The following is a 12,222-nucleotide window of genomic DNA, read 5'->3' as shown; positions in this document are numbered from 1 at the left end:
GTAACCAGCAGATTTGCCACCGTTTGCGCATGCGCAGGAGTGGTGATCGCCGTTCACACATGTACAGAAGCGGGCAATTGCTGCCCGCGCCTGCGCACAACGACACCTCTCCCAGCAACCCGTTTCGACCTCCGGACAGACCTCTAGAACAGATTCTGGTCGCAAACAGAGGTTCCACTGTATCTCCAAAGTTTGGGTCATTTTCCAGATGTTGTTGCCTTGTGCCTTTGTAGTTAGCACCTGAGGTGGGGCGGCAAAACAAACTATGGCTAAGTGTGCTGGGTTTGCATGTAATGTCAAGCCATAGTTGTTGGGTTGTTTTTTTAAAAAAAGGTTTGTAAGCTGATAAACCAAATAAGCTCACCATTTTATTCAGCCCATTTATGTGACGTTTGTATGTTTCAAAACATATATTTAAAAACATTTTATAAGCAAAAAAAAAAAAAAAGATTTCAGATTAGGCTTGTTTACTAGTTTAAGAAACCAGGGGACCAAGTTTCTCAATGGCATGAGACTGGGGCAAAAGATTAGTCACTGTTCTCTCTGGAAAAAACCGGGAGTGAACTCAACCACAAATTGACATTCGCCTCCATATCTTTACTGCTCTCTTTTTTAAAAAAGAAATGTTTTAAAAAGAAATCACAACATTATGAATTTTGTCAAACACCTCTGATAAACATTCAGTAAAGGGAAAATAAATATGAAATATAAAAGGCCAAGAAATCATAACATCAGCTATATAACTGGTGGCATCTGTGCTGTCTCTAGAGTCCCATTATCTAATAAATGTTCATCATCTGACCTGGCATTTATCCAACTTGGAGACTTTCCCATACCCTTCCATTAGCCAATTTCACCACTTCTGCAACAGCCAAATCACTTAAATACTGATTATATCTAAGTCTTGTTACTCTTCCAGTATTAAGTTATGTCAGTTTTGGCTGATATCAATAATAAATATACAGTCAACTCCTGCTGCTCCCTCAGGACATAATCTTTGAGATAATCCAACGAAAGAACCAGTAAGTCGCAGCAAAGTACAAACTAAGCTGCCCTTTAACACTAAATATGTGCCTCATGCTCAGCATTTAGTGGGAAAGGAAGTCTTTCTGGCAGGATGATATAAATGTAGCATCTCTGAGACAATGGATCATCCTTGGGGTTGTCACTCCTTGATGCAGACGGGGGCAAAATAACCTGTCTCCCTGCCCATCCCCTTTGGGTAGACCAATAGGACATCTATCTATTACTCACATGGAAGCATAGGCTAAAGGCAAAATAGTAATTTAAGACAGATCACTCACACAACTGTGCACACCATGTCCACTGGAGAGAAAAAGAACGAAGCAAATATACGCTGAACTATTAGAAACAGAGATGCTTGCTAAGGTCACTTTGGTTTTGTTTGTTTGTGTTGGGTTTAAAAGAAAAAACAACATAAAAGGTTAGCGATGAAGAGCAACATTCTACTCTCTTCATCTGCATAATGTACTCTGACTGATGGTATTCATGCTAATCACATATTTGCTAGCCCTTTTTAAACACTGTCTAATCAGGATGCTGCCTCTGCTTCTATTAAGCCAGCAATTAGAAAACCGAACTGGAGAGAGCAGATATTTATCATCGAATGGCTTCTTTTTATTTTTAGCCAAGAATACCCTGTCCTTGCATTCTCTGTCACCAAAAACATCCTCGTCTGACACCAAATAGACCTTCAGGAGCACCTGTATAATTTCAATCCCCTATCCCATAAAGCAGGGAACCTATCCCAAACACACAGATTTACAGGTAAGAAGCAGCCACAGGAAGACGGGCTAAGTGGGGCCGTGGATGGCAACATCCAGCCTGAAACAAACAAAACAAAACAAAAACCACCTTGCAGTGCATCCCCAAACTCTAAGAGCGTGTCCTGTCCTGTCCTGTGCTCCAGAAACTTGAGGATGGAAGACTTCTAGTGCAATTCAGGTCTCCCAGGTGGGAAGAGGAGTTTCATGAAGGGGAGAAAGGGACACCTTTTCCTTTCTGCAAAAACATCCCAGTTTCATGGTCCCCTCTGATTCAGGACTCAGAAGCCCTTGAGGATGGAGATGGGAGGATGAGATTACATTGCAAAGCCTGACTGATGGGCATCCCCTACCTCCAGGGGTACTCACACCTGAAGAGGCAGGTAGCTCCCAGCCTGTGGACGATGAGGTGGACTAAGGGGCATGACCTGCTGCTGCTTTTTCTGATCTCGCTCTCTCTTTCTCAGGTATTTTTGCATCCAACTCTTGCAAAAATGAAGAATACACTTACAATATACCATATTTTTTTCGTGTATAAGACGCCCCCTATTTTGGGGGACTCAGATTTAAGAAAATGGAGGAGATGACTATCCATGTATAAGACAACCCCCATTTTAAACATTATTTTAGAGTAAAATAAAAATCTAGTCTTATACACAGAAAAGTACGGTACACGCACACTTTTAACATTACATTCAAAGTAAGGTGACACTTAAATCTTCCCCTCTGTGCCGTCTGGTGTAACCTATACAGAGGTGCAGGCTTTTTGCACTGAACCCCAACCTGATCTGATTAGTACAGAAATAGAAGTAATAAAGAGATGCAAGCCTATATCCAGTTGCTTACTGGCAAAAGGGAGAAATCCTGACCTGACTGAGAGAGAAGCACAGGGAACTTCGGCAAATCTGAAAGACTCTATGACCTCCAGCATGGCATTCCATTTAATCCAGCTGCGATAGCTCTGAATCATTCAGACGCCGCTCCCTATGTAGAGCCTAAAATTAGGATGTGTCGGTGGGCTAAAACAGGCATTACAAAAGGGGAGAATAAAGTTACTCACATTAAATTGGCTTATCTGGCTAATTAGAGTTAGCAGAAATAACCACGGGGAGTTGGTACATTTGCGAATGCTTGGAAAACAATAGTCTTTGAGAGAAAATATCTCCGCAGCTGGGTGCAGATGCTTTATATGGCACAAGATGGTCCCAGCAAGCTTGTTTCATGTTGTGTCACCACCAGGGTGCATATACAATCCCTCCTGCCCTCATAAAATGGCCGTGCTGATGCTAACAGATGCTGCTTGCATTTTTAGTGTTATTACTGCAGCAAAGCTTGCTAATAATAAGAGCACACCGTTATACGGGGCTAGAAAGAAAAACAATATTTCCTCAATAAAAAAATATGCAGTCGTCACATTTTAAGCAGTTTCATTCGTCATGTTTACACTGATCCATATTTTCCAACTCTGACACAGATCACGAAAGGGAAAAAGCGTGGAACAAGTTCAAACGGGTTACTTTTTGACGAAAATCTAATACTAGCTGGAGAGGCAATGCAACTGCTGACCACTTGTACCCCTGCTAGGAAAGTCACCTCCAAATTTAAACCTCAGACTGGATAGGTTTGGCCAATAGATCTGGCTGTTAGCATATAAAGCTTTAAATGACTTGGGGTTAAGTACCTGAGGGAAGACCTCCCCTGTTACCAACCAAACCATGCTTTAGGATCCACAGGAGAGATTCTGCTCTCCTGCAGACCCTTAACATATGCTAGGAGGGTAGAGTCACTAGAAAGGTCATTCTTACTAGCAGTAGCTCATCTGTGGAACTCCCTTCCAAGTGACAGATATTGAACAGGAGGTTTAAGGTGTGTGTTTTTTATTTGTCCAGGTTTTTCGGATCACAAGGAAAACATTACTCGGTTGAACTGATGGCTCCTAATCTTACTGTACTTTTACTATGGTTGTGTTAGTCGGCTTTAATTAGTATGACTACTTTTATCTACTTTGCTTATTAGGCACTCTGGGCTCCAAAATTAGAGGGATGGATACCATGATACTGCTGGAACCCAAAGAGCACAGCCATACCTCAAAAGCAAAGCTATGCCTCAAAGGATGCCTTCATTCGTTTCATAGTAGAACCACCCCTGGTTTGCACGCTTTCTGATCACCATTCTGAAGTGGTCACTAAGGGATCGGGAGGCTCGCATTCACACAACATGGCTTCCAAATGTGTAACGGCAATCAGCAAATTGTACTGGTGCAATATTCACACATGATGGTTGTCTAAACCATCTTACTTACCCGGAGGAATGTGCACATGACAATTACACACAACCTTCACTTTCCAGGATTTTTCTCATGTGCCAATGGTTTACTTGAATATGTGGATTTAATGGGAACAACTGGGGTTTTTGGAAATGCCTGGAGTACAATGTTTGCAGAGGGGGCAGGCATTCAATCACTCCAACTCTGTGTGGGCAGCGAGATGGTTTATGACGGTCTCCGCAGCAGCTCCTCATGTGTTTGCTGGTGTTATTTAAAAATGCTGCATCTCCTGCCCAAAGCAGCCATGCTCATACCAACAGATTTTACTTTTATTAGCAATAATATATCTTTCCAAAATAGAATCATAAATCCAATCTACAATTATTCAGCATCGAAGAAACAAAATTACGGGCATATTTCCCAGTAAATAATTTATTTTAAAGATATGCGTACACTTGGTTGGATGCATTCAGCTTGGGTACATTTACCCACCAACTGCCATCGAGATTTTGTTAAAACAGAAGGGTCATAACAATTAAAACAGGGTTGTCTGTTCACATGTCAAAAAGAATAATTGGGAAGAGCAAGATGGCACCAGCATCCTCGCTTAGTAACAAATTCAGACCAGAGAACTAAAGTAAAAAATCATAACATAAAAGGCTGAGTGGGGAAATCAACTTTGCCTTCATTTTAACTTTCCAATTCCATTTCACTTATCTCTCCTTTGCTTCTGTAGTGCGGGAACGGGGCCCTTGTTATGCCAAGTGTACACCCTTCACACAAACCTTTATGCTCCCTCTTCCCACACATGAACACAGATTCTGAATTCGGCCCTAGAGATCATCCTTATGAGAATCATAGTCCAAGCCTCTAAGACATATTTCAAATGAGATTCTGTCTCCACAATTTCAGCCAGCAAAATAATATTCCACAGACCATCTAGATGCAAAGGTTTCTAAACCGAATGTTTTCTCATCTTCCCCACAGAAGTGAAAAGGGAAGGAACTCCCCTCTAGTCGTCCAAAAGACTTCTAGTTCTTTGAAAGACTTCCCATAATACTAAAATCAGTGTCTGAGGTGTGCTGCTAAAACAAAATGTAAGTGTATAGCTCCCTTGTTGCCTCTTGCCATCCGCTTTGCAGCCCCAAATCATGCTTAACAAGTTTGAAAGTAATTCAGGTGAGAGGCAAGTTGTCAATTCTCTAGACGAGCATAGCAGAAAGTAGCATATTCCCATTTCACATGTCTGGTAGTTTCTAGCATCAATAATATATAGCACTTATATCATCCCAATAGAGTGCTAGAGGCATTATTTGGAATGCAGAAGCAACACAGCCCCCTTTCCAAGTTGAGTAACAATATCCATTAGACAAGCCATCGCAGAGAAGGAAAGAGAGATCGGAGATTTACAAGGGGAAGGGAATGGCTTACAGGAGCTTTAAGAAGCCTTGAAAGGCCAGGGCTGGTGAAGTCATCTTCTCCTAAGTTTGGTTTTTCTGATTCCCTTCCCCCTGCAAAATAAAGACCTGCAGAGATTTTAGAATAGCCCAATTTCCGAAAGACCATTACTTTTGCACTGTTTTTACACAATATTATCACTGACTATTTTTGTTCCTCTTGTCAACCACTGCCACCCACACTTCTCATGCATGAGGACGTTCTTTCTAGGTAAGAAAAGAAGGGTGAGGGTTGGGTGGGAAAAGAGGCTGCCTCCTCATGTTGAGATCCTACTACGTCATGTAACACTGCCAATACATAAATCTGGAAGACGTGGTGATGCATGGAAGATCACTTTTATTCAATGGTATCATTGCTGCAGTACTGTCCCGATTTCTTTACTTCAAAAGAATGTGGCGCTCTTCCTTGGTGGATGTATTTTTTTTTATGGTATCTCAGTGAGTTTTATGTGGAAAACAATAACACTTGTTTCCACAGATCAGCAGCTACATGGACAAGATGGTGACTCCAGAAGAGAAATTTGAACTGGCATGTTCAGTTGTGCTGTCAATCTACTTTAAAGAATTATAATTAGCCCTTGAACAGTGTTTCTTTTCATAGCATCAGTGAATTGGCGAGTTGGAAGGGCCCTGCAATGCAGGAATCTCAACTAAGGCATCCATGGCAGATGGACATCCAACCTCTGCTTAAAAGCCTCCAAGGAAAGAGAGTCCACCACGGCCCTAGAGAGTCTGATCCACTGTCTAACAGTTCTTACATGAGAAAGTTCTTCCTGGTGTTTTATCAGAATATCCTTTCCTGCAACTTCAAGCCATTGGTTTGGGTCCTACCTCCAGAACAGAAGAAAACAAGCTTGCTCCATCTTCCATGTAGCAACCATTTAGATATTTGAAGATGGCTATCATGTCTCCTCTCCTCTTTTTCAGGCTAAACATATCCAACTCCCTCAGCCATTCCTCCTAAGGCCTGGTTTCCAGACCCTTTGTCATATTAGTTGCCCTCTTCTGCACATGTTCCAGTTTGTCAATATCCTTCTTAAATTGTGGCACCCAGAACTGAACACAATAGCCTAGGAGTTGTCTGATCAAGGCAAAATGGCCTGGTACTATTACTTCCCTTGATCTGGATAGTATACTTCCATTGATGCAGCCTAGAATAGCATTAGCTTTTTTTATTGTGGCTGCATCACACCGTTGACTCATGTTAAGCTGGTGATCTACTAAGACCCCCTAGATCCCTTTCACATGCAATACTGGCTCTCTCTTTTTAGAGAAACACAAGTGTGCTACTAAACCAAAAGTCTAAAATGGCTAGATTGGGTGGTTATTCCAAATACTGCTGAAGTAAGTCAAAGTTATGAGACAGAATAGATGAAAATATTCAACAAAAGTTATTTCAATCTGTCTCAAGCATACTGCAAAAGCACCAGCTGAAATAGTCCCCTAGTCAAAAGAGATTATGCTTCCCAGACTTTCTGGGTAATAAAATGCCATCATCGATCTCCACTGATGCATCTCTGGAGTGGAAATCTTGCAGATCTCCGAGTTATATCTGAGTTTTCTCAGCCATGAGAGCATCCAAATATGTGGACTTCCAACAACAAAATAGAGGCAACTGGAATAATTTACCCCAAAGGTTTTCAACACCTAAGCACAAAATCCGATCGTAAGAATAACCTCAGATAATCAAGGCCTATTTTTTTTCTCTTTAAGAGAGAGAAAAAAGAAAAGTAGCTTATTTTGTTTATGGCACTGAGCACAGTCCAATGATTAAGAACTGTATCTCACCCACATACTTTAATTGTATTTTATTTGCTAGATTTGTATGACTTCCCCACAACATGCATTCCTTGGGCAGCTCACAGAAACAAACATGAATACAACAACATAGACAAAAAAAATGACGCATAAAAAGATGTTCCTTTCCTGCAAATGGGGGTAGGTAAAGCAAACAATAAATCACAATTCAAGCACAAGTTATTTGTTGAATAAAAGGGCCCTCACCTGGTTCTGAAGAAAACACAAAGGCACCACCAGGTGAGCCTGTCAGGGGAGGCTATTCCATAGTGGGGTGCCACCACACAGAAGGCCTTCTCATTACAGTGGTACCTCAGGTTAAGAACTTAATTCGTTCTGGAGGCCTGTTCTTAACCTGAAACTATTCTTAACCTGAGGTACCACTTTAGCTAATGGGGCCTCCCGCTGCCACCACACCGCCAGAGCACGATTTCTGTTCTCATCCTGAAACAAAGTTCTTAACCCGAGGTACTATTTCTGGGTTAGCGGAGTCTGTAACCTGAAGCGTCTATAACCCGAGGTACCACTGTAGAAGTCATCCACCTCACTTCACTTGCAAGACTCTAAGGAACATCTCAAGATTCAGGTAGTTTATATGGGAGAGGGCAATATTTCAGTTACTCAGGTCCCAAGCCAATTAGGGCTTTTTATGTTAAAACAAGCACCTGAAATTGAACCCTTAAACAGACTGGGAGCCAGTGCAGCAGATAAAAGGAGATTCTTGCAGTGAATTCTTGTTCTCCAGGGCTCCCAGATGTCATTCTGATTTGCTACTCTCTGAGATGCCATACCTCCCTGGATCAGTGTGGAGGCAGAAACCCAAATGACAGGAGAACTGGATACTCCACTCAAGTATTCTTCTTGAGCTACACCTTTGAAGCAACACGTAACGTTTCTAGAATAAATCCTAAAATAAAGTACAGAAGAGCCTGAGGTGCAAAAGGACACAACTTACTACGCTGGGCGGAAACAGTCATCAGAAGCAGACTGGAAACACAATGACCTACATGGGATGGAGAAATTTACAAAAAGATTTGGGGGCAACATAGATGGACGAAAATAAGAAACATTCCTGTGGCACCTTAAAGGCTAGCAGATTTATTGGGTCATGATCTGTGAAAGCTTAGGACACTGTAAATCTGTTAAGAGACCGCATGCTGCCCCTCTGAGATAGAAGTTTAAGCACATGAGAGGCTGCCAAGTGAGAAGCACAAACGCAAAGACTAAGGAGGAAATTCAGTGGAGAGGATAGGTTTTAAGACTGACAATGGGTACCGTATTTTTCGCTCCATAAGACACAATTTTTTCCTCTTAAAATCTAAGGGTCTGTGCATCTTATGGAGCGAATCTGTGGTCCCTGGGGCTGGGGGGGGGGGAGACCCGGGCTTCCCCCGCCAGCCCCGACCTGCTCCTGAGCAGCTCTGGGGTAGCCCGCGAAGCCTCCGAAGAGCAGCAAGGAGCCTTCATCCCACTGCCCTGGGGAGACTTCGTGCGGCTATCCCTGGCTTTTGCGGGAGGTGAGGGAAGGGACAGAGCGAGTCTCTCTCACTTCCCCCACCTCCCGCAAAAGCCCCCAAGAGCCGCACTCCCCTTAAAGAGCTGCGAGGAGTGTGTGTGTGGTTGTTGGGGGCTTTTCCCTGAGGAGGGAGAAGGCCCATCAATGTAATCTACGCTGCCAGAACAATGACAGGCTGCCCTTCTCCTGGGATGCATACAGGCTCTGCTCAGCGCTCCCTTTAAATAATATTTTTTTTCTTGAATCCCCCCCCCCCCCCCGAAAAAGTAGGTGCGCCTTATGGAACGAAAAATATGGTATTTATGTTGCAAAGCAAAGGATGGGGGTGGGACAAGTCTGCTGCAAAGGAGGGGTTTCAAAAACTAAACATGAAAAGCTTGGGATAGTCCAATTTATTTTTCAGTGTTTCAGTAAAGGCATTCTTCTTATTTGACAAGGTTCTGATGTCATTTTACACCATAGAATCAGAGCTGTAGAGCAGAAAGAGACCCCAAGGGTCCTCTATTCCAACCCCCCGCAATGCAGGAACCTCAACTAGATCACGATATATTAATAAGCTATGCCTAATCACAGCAGCTCCTCATCTGTTAATTGGTGCATAGAGGCAGTCAGCCTCCTCCATGTAAATCCAAGGACTGACAAGCATATGGCATCTGAATATTAGTTGCTGGGAAACAACAACTGGGAAAGACTGGAGTCTTTATATTCGGCTTTCTAGGTTTTCCAAAGGCTGACCACCATTGGAAACAGGACGCTGAATTAGATAGACCTGTCTTAGATTCCCAGGGACATAGTGGCAAGGGGGGGGAGGGGAATGCAAGGTGCACAACTAAATCAGTCTCAATTGACCTTTATTGAGGGCAAATTCTAATCAATTCCTTTCCATTTGGTACCACTTCAGGCAGAATAGAACCTGGCAGTAAGATTAAAATAAGTTCTCATGATCAGTATAATGAGCTCATTATGAACAATTACTCTGCTGCGAGAAAGGGAAGGAAACAGCGATAGCACTGTATTTCAAAGGGAGGGCCTTCTAATATTCTACACCATAACCCAGCGCCTAACCCGTGCAATCTATTCCAGGGGCTTCTGTGCTGAAATCACCTATTTCAGGTTGCTTTCAAGAAGTCTCTTGCAATTTCGGGACTTTAAACTACTGCTTGCCAAAATAAATCGAAGGTTATATCAGCGCTAATGGTGATCCATGGATAGGGCTTTCGGTATCTCATGCAACTCCCAGCTTGCAGATTTGGGTCTCCGCCAGGATTGGAGACCTGGCATCTCTCCCTAATAGAGTTTCAATTGCCTCCACAAAGCCACATTAAGGAACCTCTACCATTGCTTATTGGAACAGGTTTCTCAAAGATCACCACTGCCTGCTTTTCCTCCCACATTTGAAATCAACAGGAGAGGCCGAATGGCGAAAAGTTGCTTTCACTTTTCCGTGGCTCATCACTTCTCCTTAGCCAGCGTTCCCCAACCTTGGGCCTCCAGCTGTTTTTGGACTACAACTCCCATCATCCTTGACCACTGGTCTTGCTAGCGAGGGATGATGGGAGTTGTAGTCCAAAAACAGCTGGAGGCCCAAGGTTGGGGAACACTGTCCTTAGCTATCCCAAGATTGTGAAGTTTTGTTTTTCTTTCTATAGCCATGGAGAATGGACCAGGTATCTGTTGTGGGGGGTGGGGGTGGGGCAATTAAAAACAACAACAATCCTCCCGCCAGACTGGTCCCATCACTCACCCAAGTTTAGGATATTCCACCATTCTTCAGCAGAGTTTCTTTTCTTTCAGCAAAGTAAGAGGCTTGTGCACATGTCAAACCAAGCTTCAAAAATAAAGGAAATTGTAATGCAATACAGTGGGACCTTGCTTCCCAAATGGCTTAGTTGTCGAACAAATTGGCTCCTGAACGCCACAAACCTGGAAGTAAGTGTTTCAGTTTGCGAACATTTTTTGGAAGCTGAATGTCAGACGCAGCTTCTGCTTGAGTGCAGGAAGCTCCTGCACCCAATCGGAAGCCGCGCCTTGGTTTTCAAACAGTTTCGGGAGTCGAACAGACTCCCGGATGTTGGCTTGCAAGCCCCCTCCATAGAGGCTGGCCCGTCTCACTGTCCTCGGAGCTTGCTTACCGGTAACCTCCTCTGGCTGATATCCTGACAGACCAGGGAGATTTTGATAGGCGACATTTTCCCAAGCGTGGGTAAAATGCACAACCGCAGGGGAAAGAAAATAAGTCAGAAATCTATTTACATGATGTTTATTTCTGACATTACAGCACTAGAGAAAAACACGTCCTTTCAGTTCAGTTCTTCTAGCACGTCTGACAAACTTCCTGAACATGCGCAGTCGGAAGGTTTCAAATTACACTCTTCACAAAGACTTATCCAGCCTGTGAACGTCTTGGGAAATTCTTCTTTCCCACAGATAGGCGCATCATGTGATGTCAACAATCTGGCTGTCTGCAGTTGCGATGTTTCCATATACTGACACCGGAACGGATTAAGTTTGAGAACCAAGGTACCGCTGTAATAACAGACTGCCTGAGAGAAACCAAAAGAACTTCCTGAGGCAAGAACACAACACAAAAGCCCTGCCCACCAGATGCCAGACATTCGACCCCTAATCAAATTAGGCCCCAGTGTTTTTCTTACAGTATCTGCATTCCCCCAAAACAGCATGGTATGGATACCTCATGAAACTTAGTGCCAAGTTATTTTTTAAAAATGACCTCAGCCAAGATGTGTGGCACATTAGTAGTTTGGGTCAAGATCATGCAGATACCACAATAATTCTCACCCAGTTTTTCATTCAGAATACTCACTGTGTCTACGACAAAGAGAGTAGGGTGAGGGGGGGGGAGAGAAGCCATCCCTTTTTGCAAAACACAGTATCTTTTCACGAAGGCATTCTCTAACTCATCCAGATGCTGATAATGCGAAGCTGGAAATGCCTCATTTAGGCATATGATGTGGGCTTGTCAAGTGACCTTTCCTTTCTGGTCTGAAGCTGCTGTTGGTGTTCATCAGGGAGAAATGTAAAGTGCTGTTGGTGTTCATCAGGGAGAAATGTAAAGTATTGCACTTGGGCAAAAAAAATGAGAGGCACAAATACAAGATGGGTGACACCTGGCTTGAGAGCAGTACATGTGAAAAGGATCTAGGAGTGTTGGTTGACCACAAACTTGACATGAGCCGACAGTGTGACGCGGCAGCTAAAAAAGCCAATGCAATTCTGGGCTGCATCAATAGGAGTATAGCATCTAGATCAAGGGAAGTTATAGTGCCACTGTATTCTGCTCTGGTCAGACCTCACCTGGAGTACTGTGTCCAGTTCTGGGCACCACAGTTCAAGAAGGACACTGACAAACTGGAACGTGTCCAGAGGAGGGCAACCAAAATG

General features: G+C 43.3%; 1 protein-coding gene across 5 annotated transcripts in view; it reads right to left on the bottom strand.

Moving 5' to 3' along the window:
* Positions 1 to 12,222, bottom strand: part of SLC39A11 (solute carrier family 39 member 11) — a 260,594-nt gene that overhangs the window by 179,790 nt on the left and 68,582 nt on the right. The gene's annotated exons all lie outside the window — the stretch shown is intronic.

The sequence above is a fragment of the Podarcis tiliguerta genome, assembly GCF_965153285.1.
Source record: "Podarcis tiliguerta genome assembly, chromosome: 2".
In the NCBI taxonomy this organism is placed as follows: Eukaryota; Metazoa; Chordata; class Lepidosauria; order Squamata; family Lacertidae; genus Podarcis; species Podarcis tiliguerta.
Note: the sequence above shows the minus strand (reverse complement) of the source record. Positions and strands in the feature narration are given on the sequence as shown.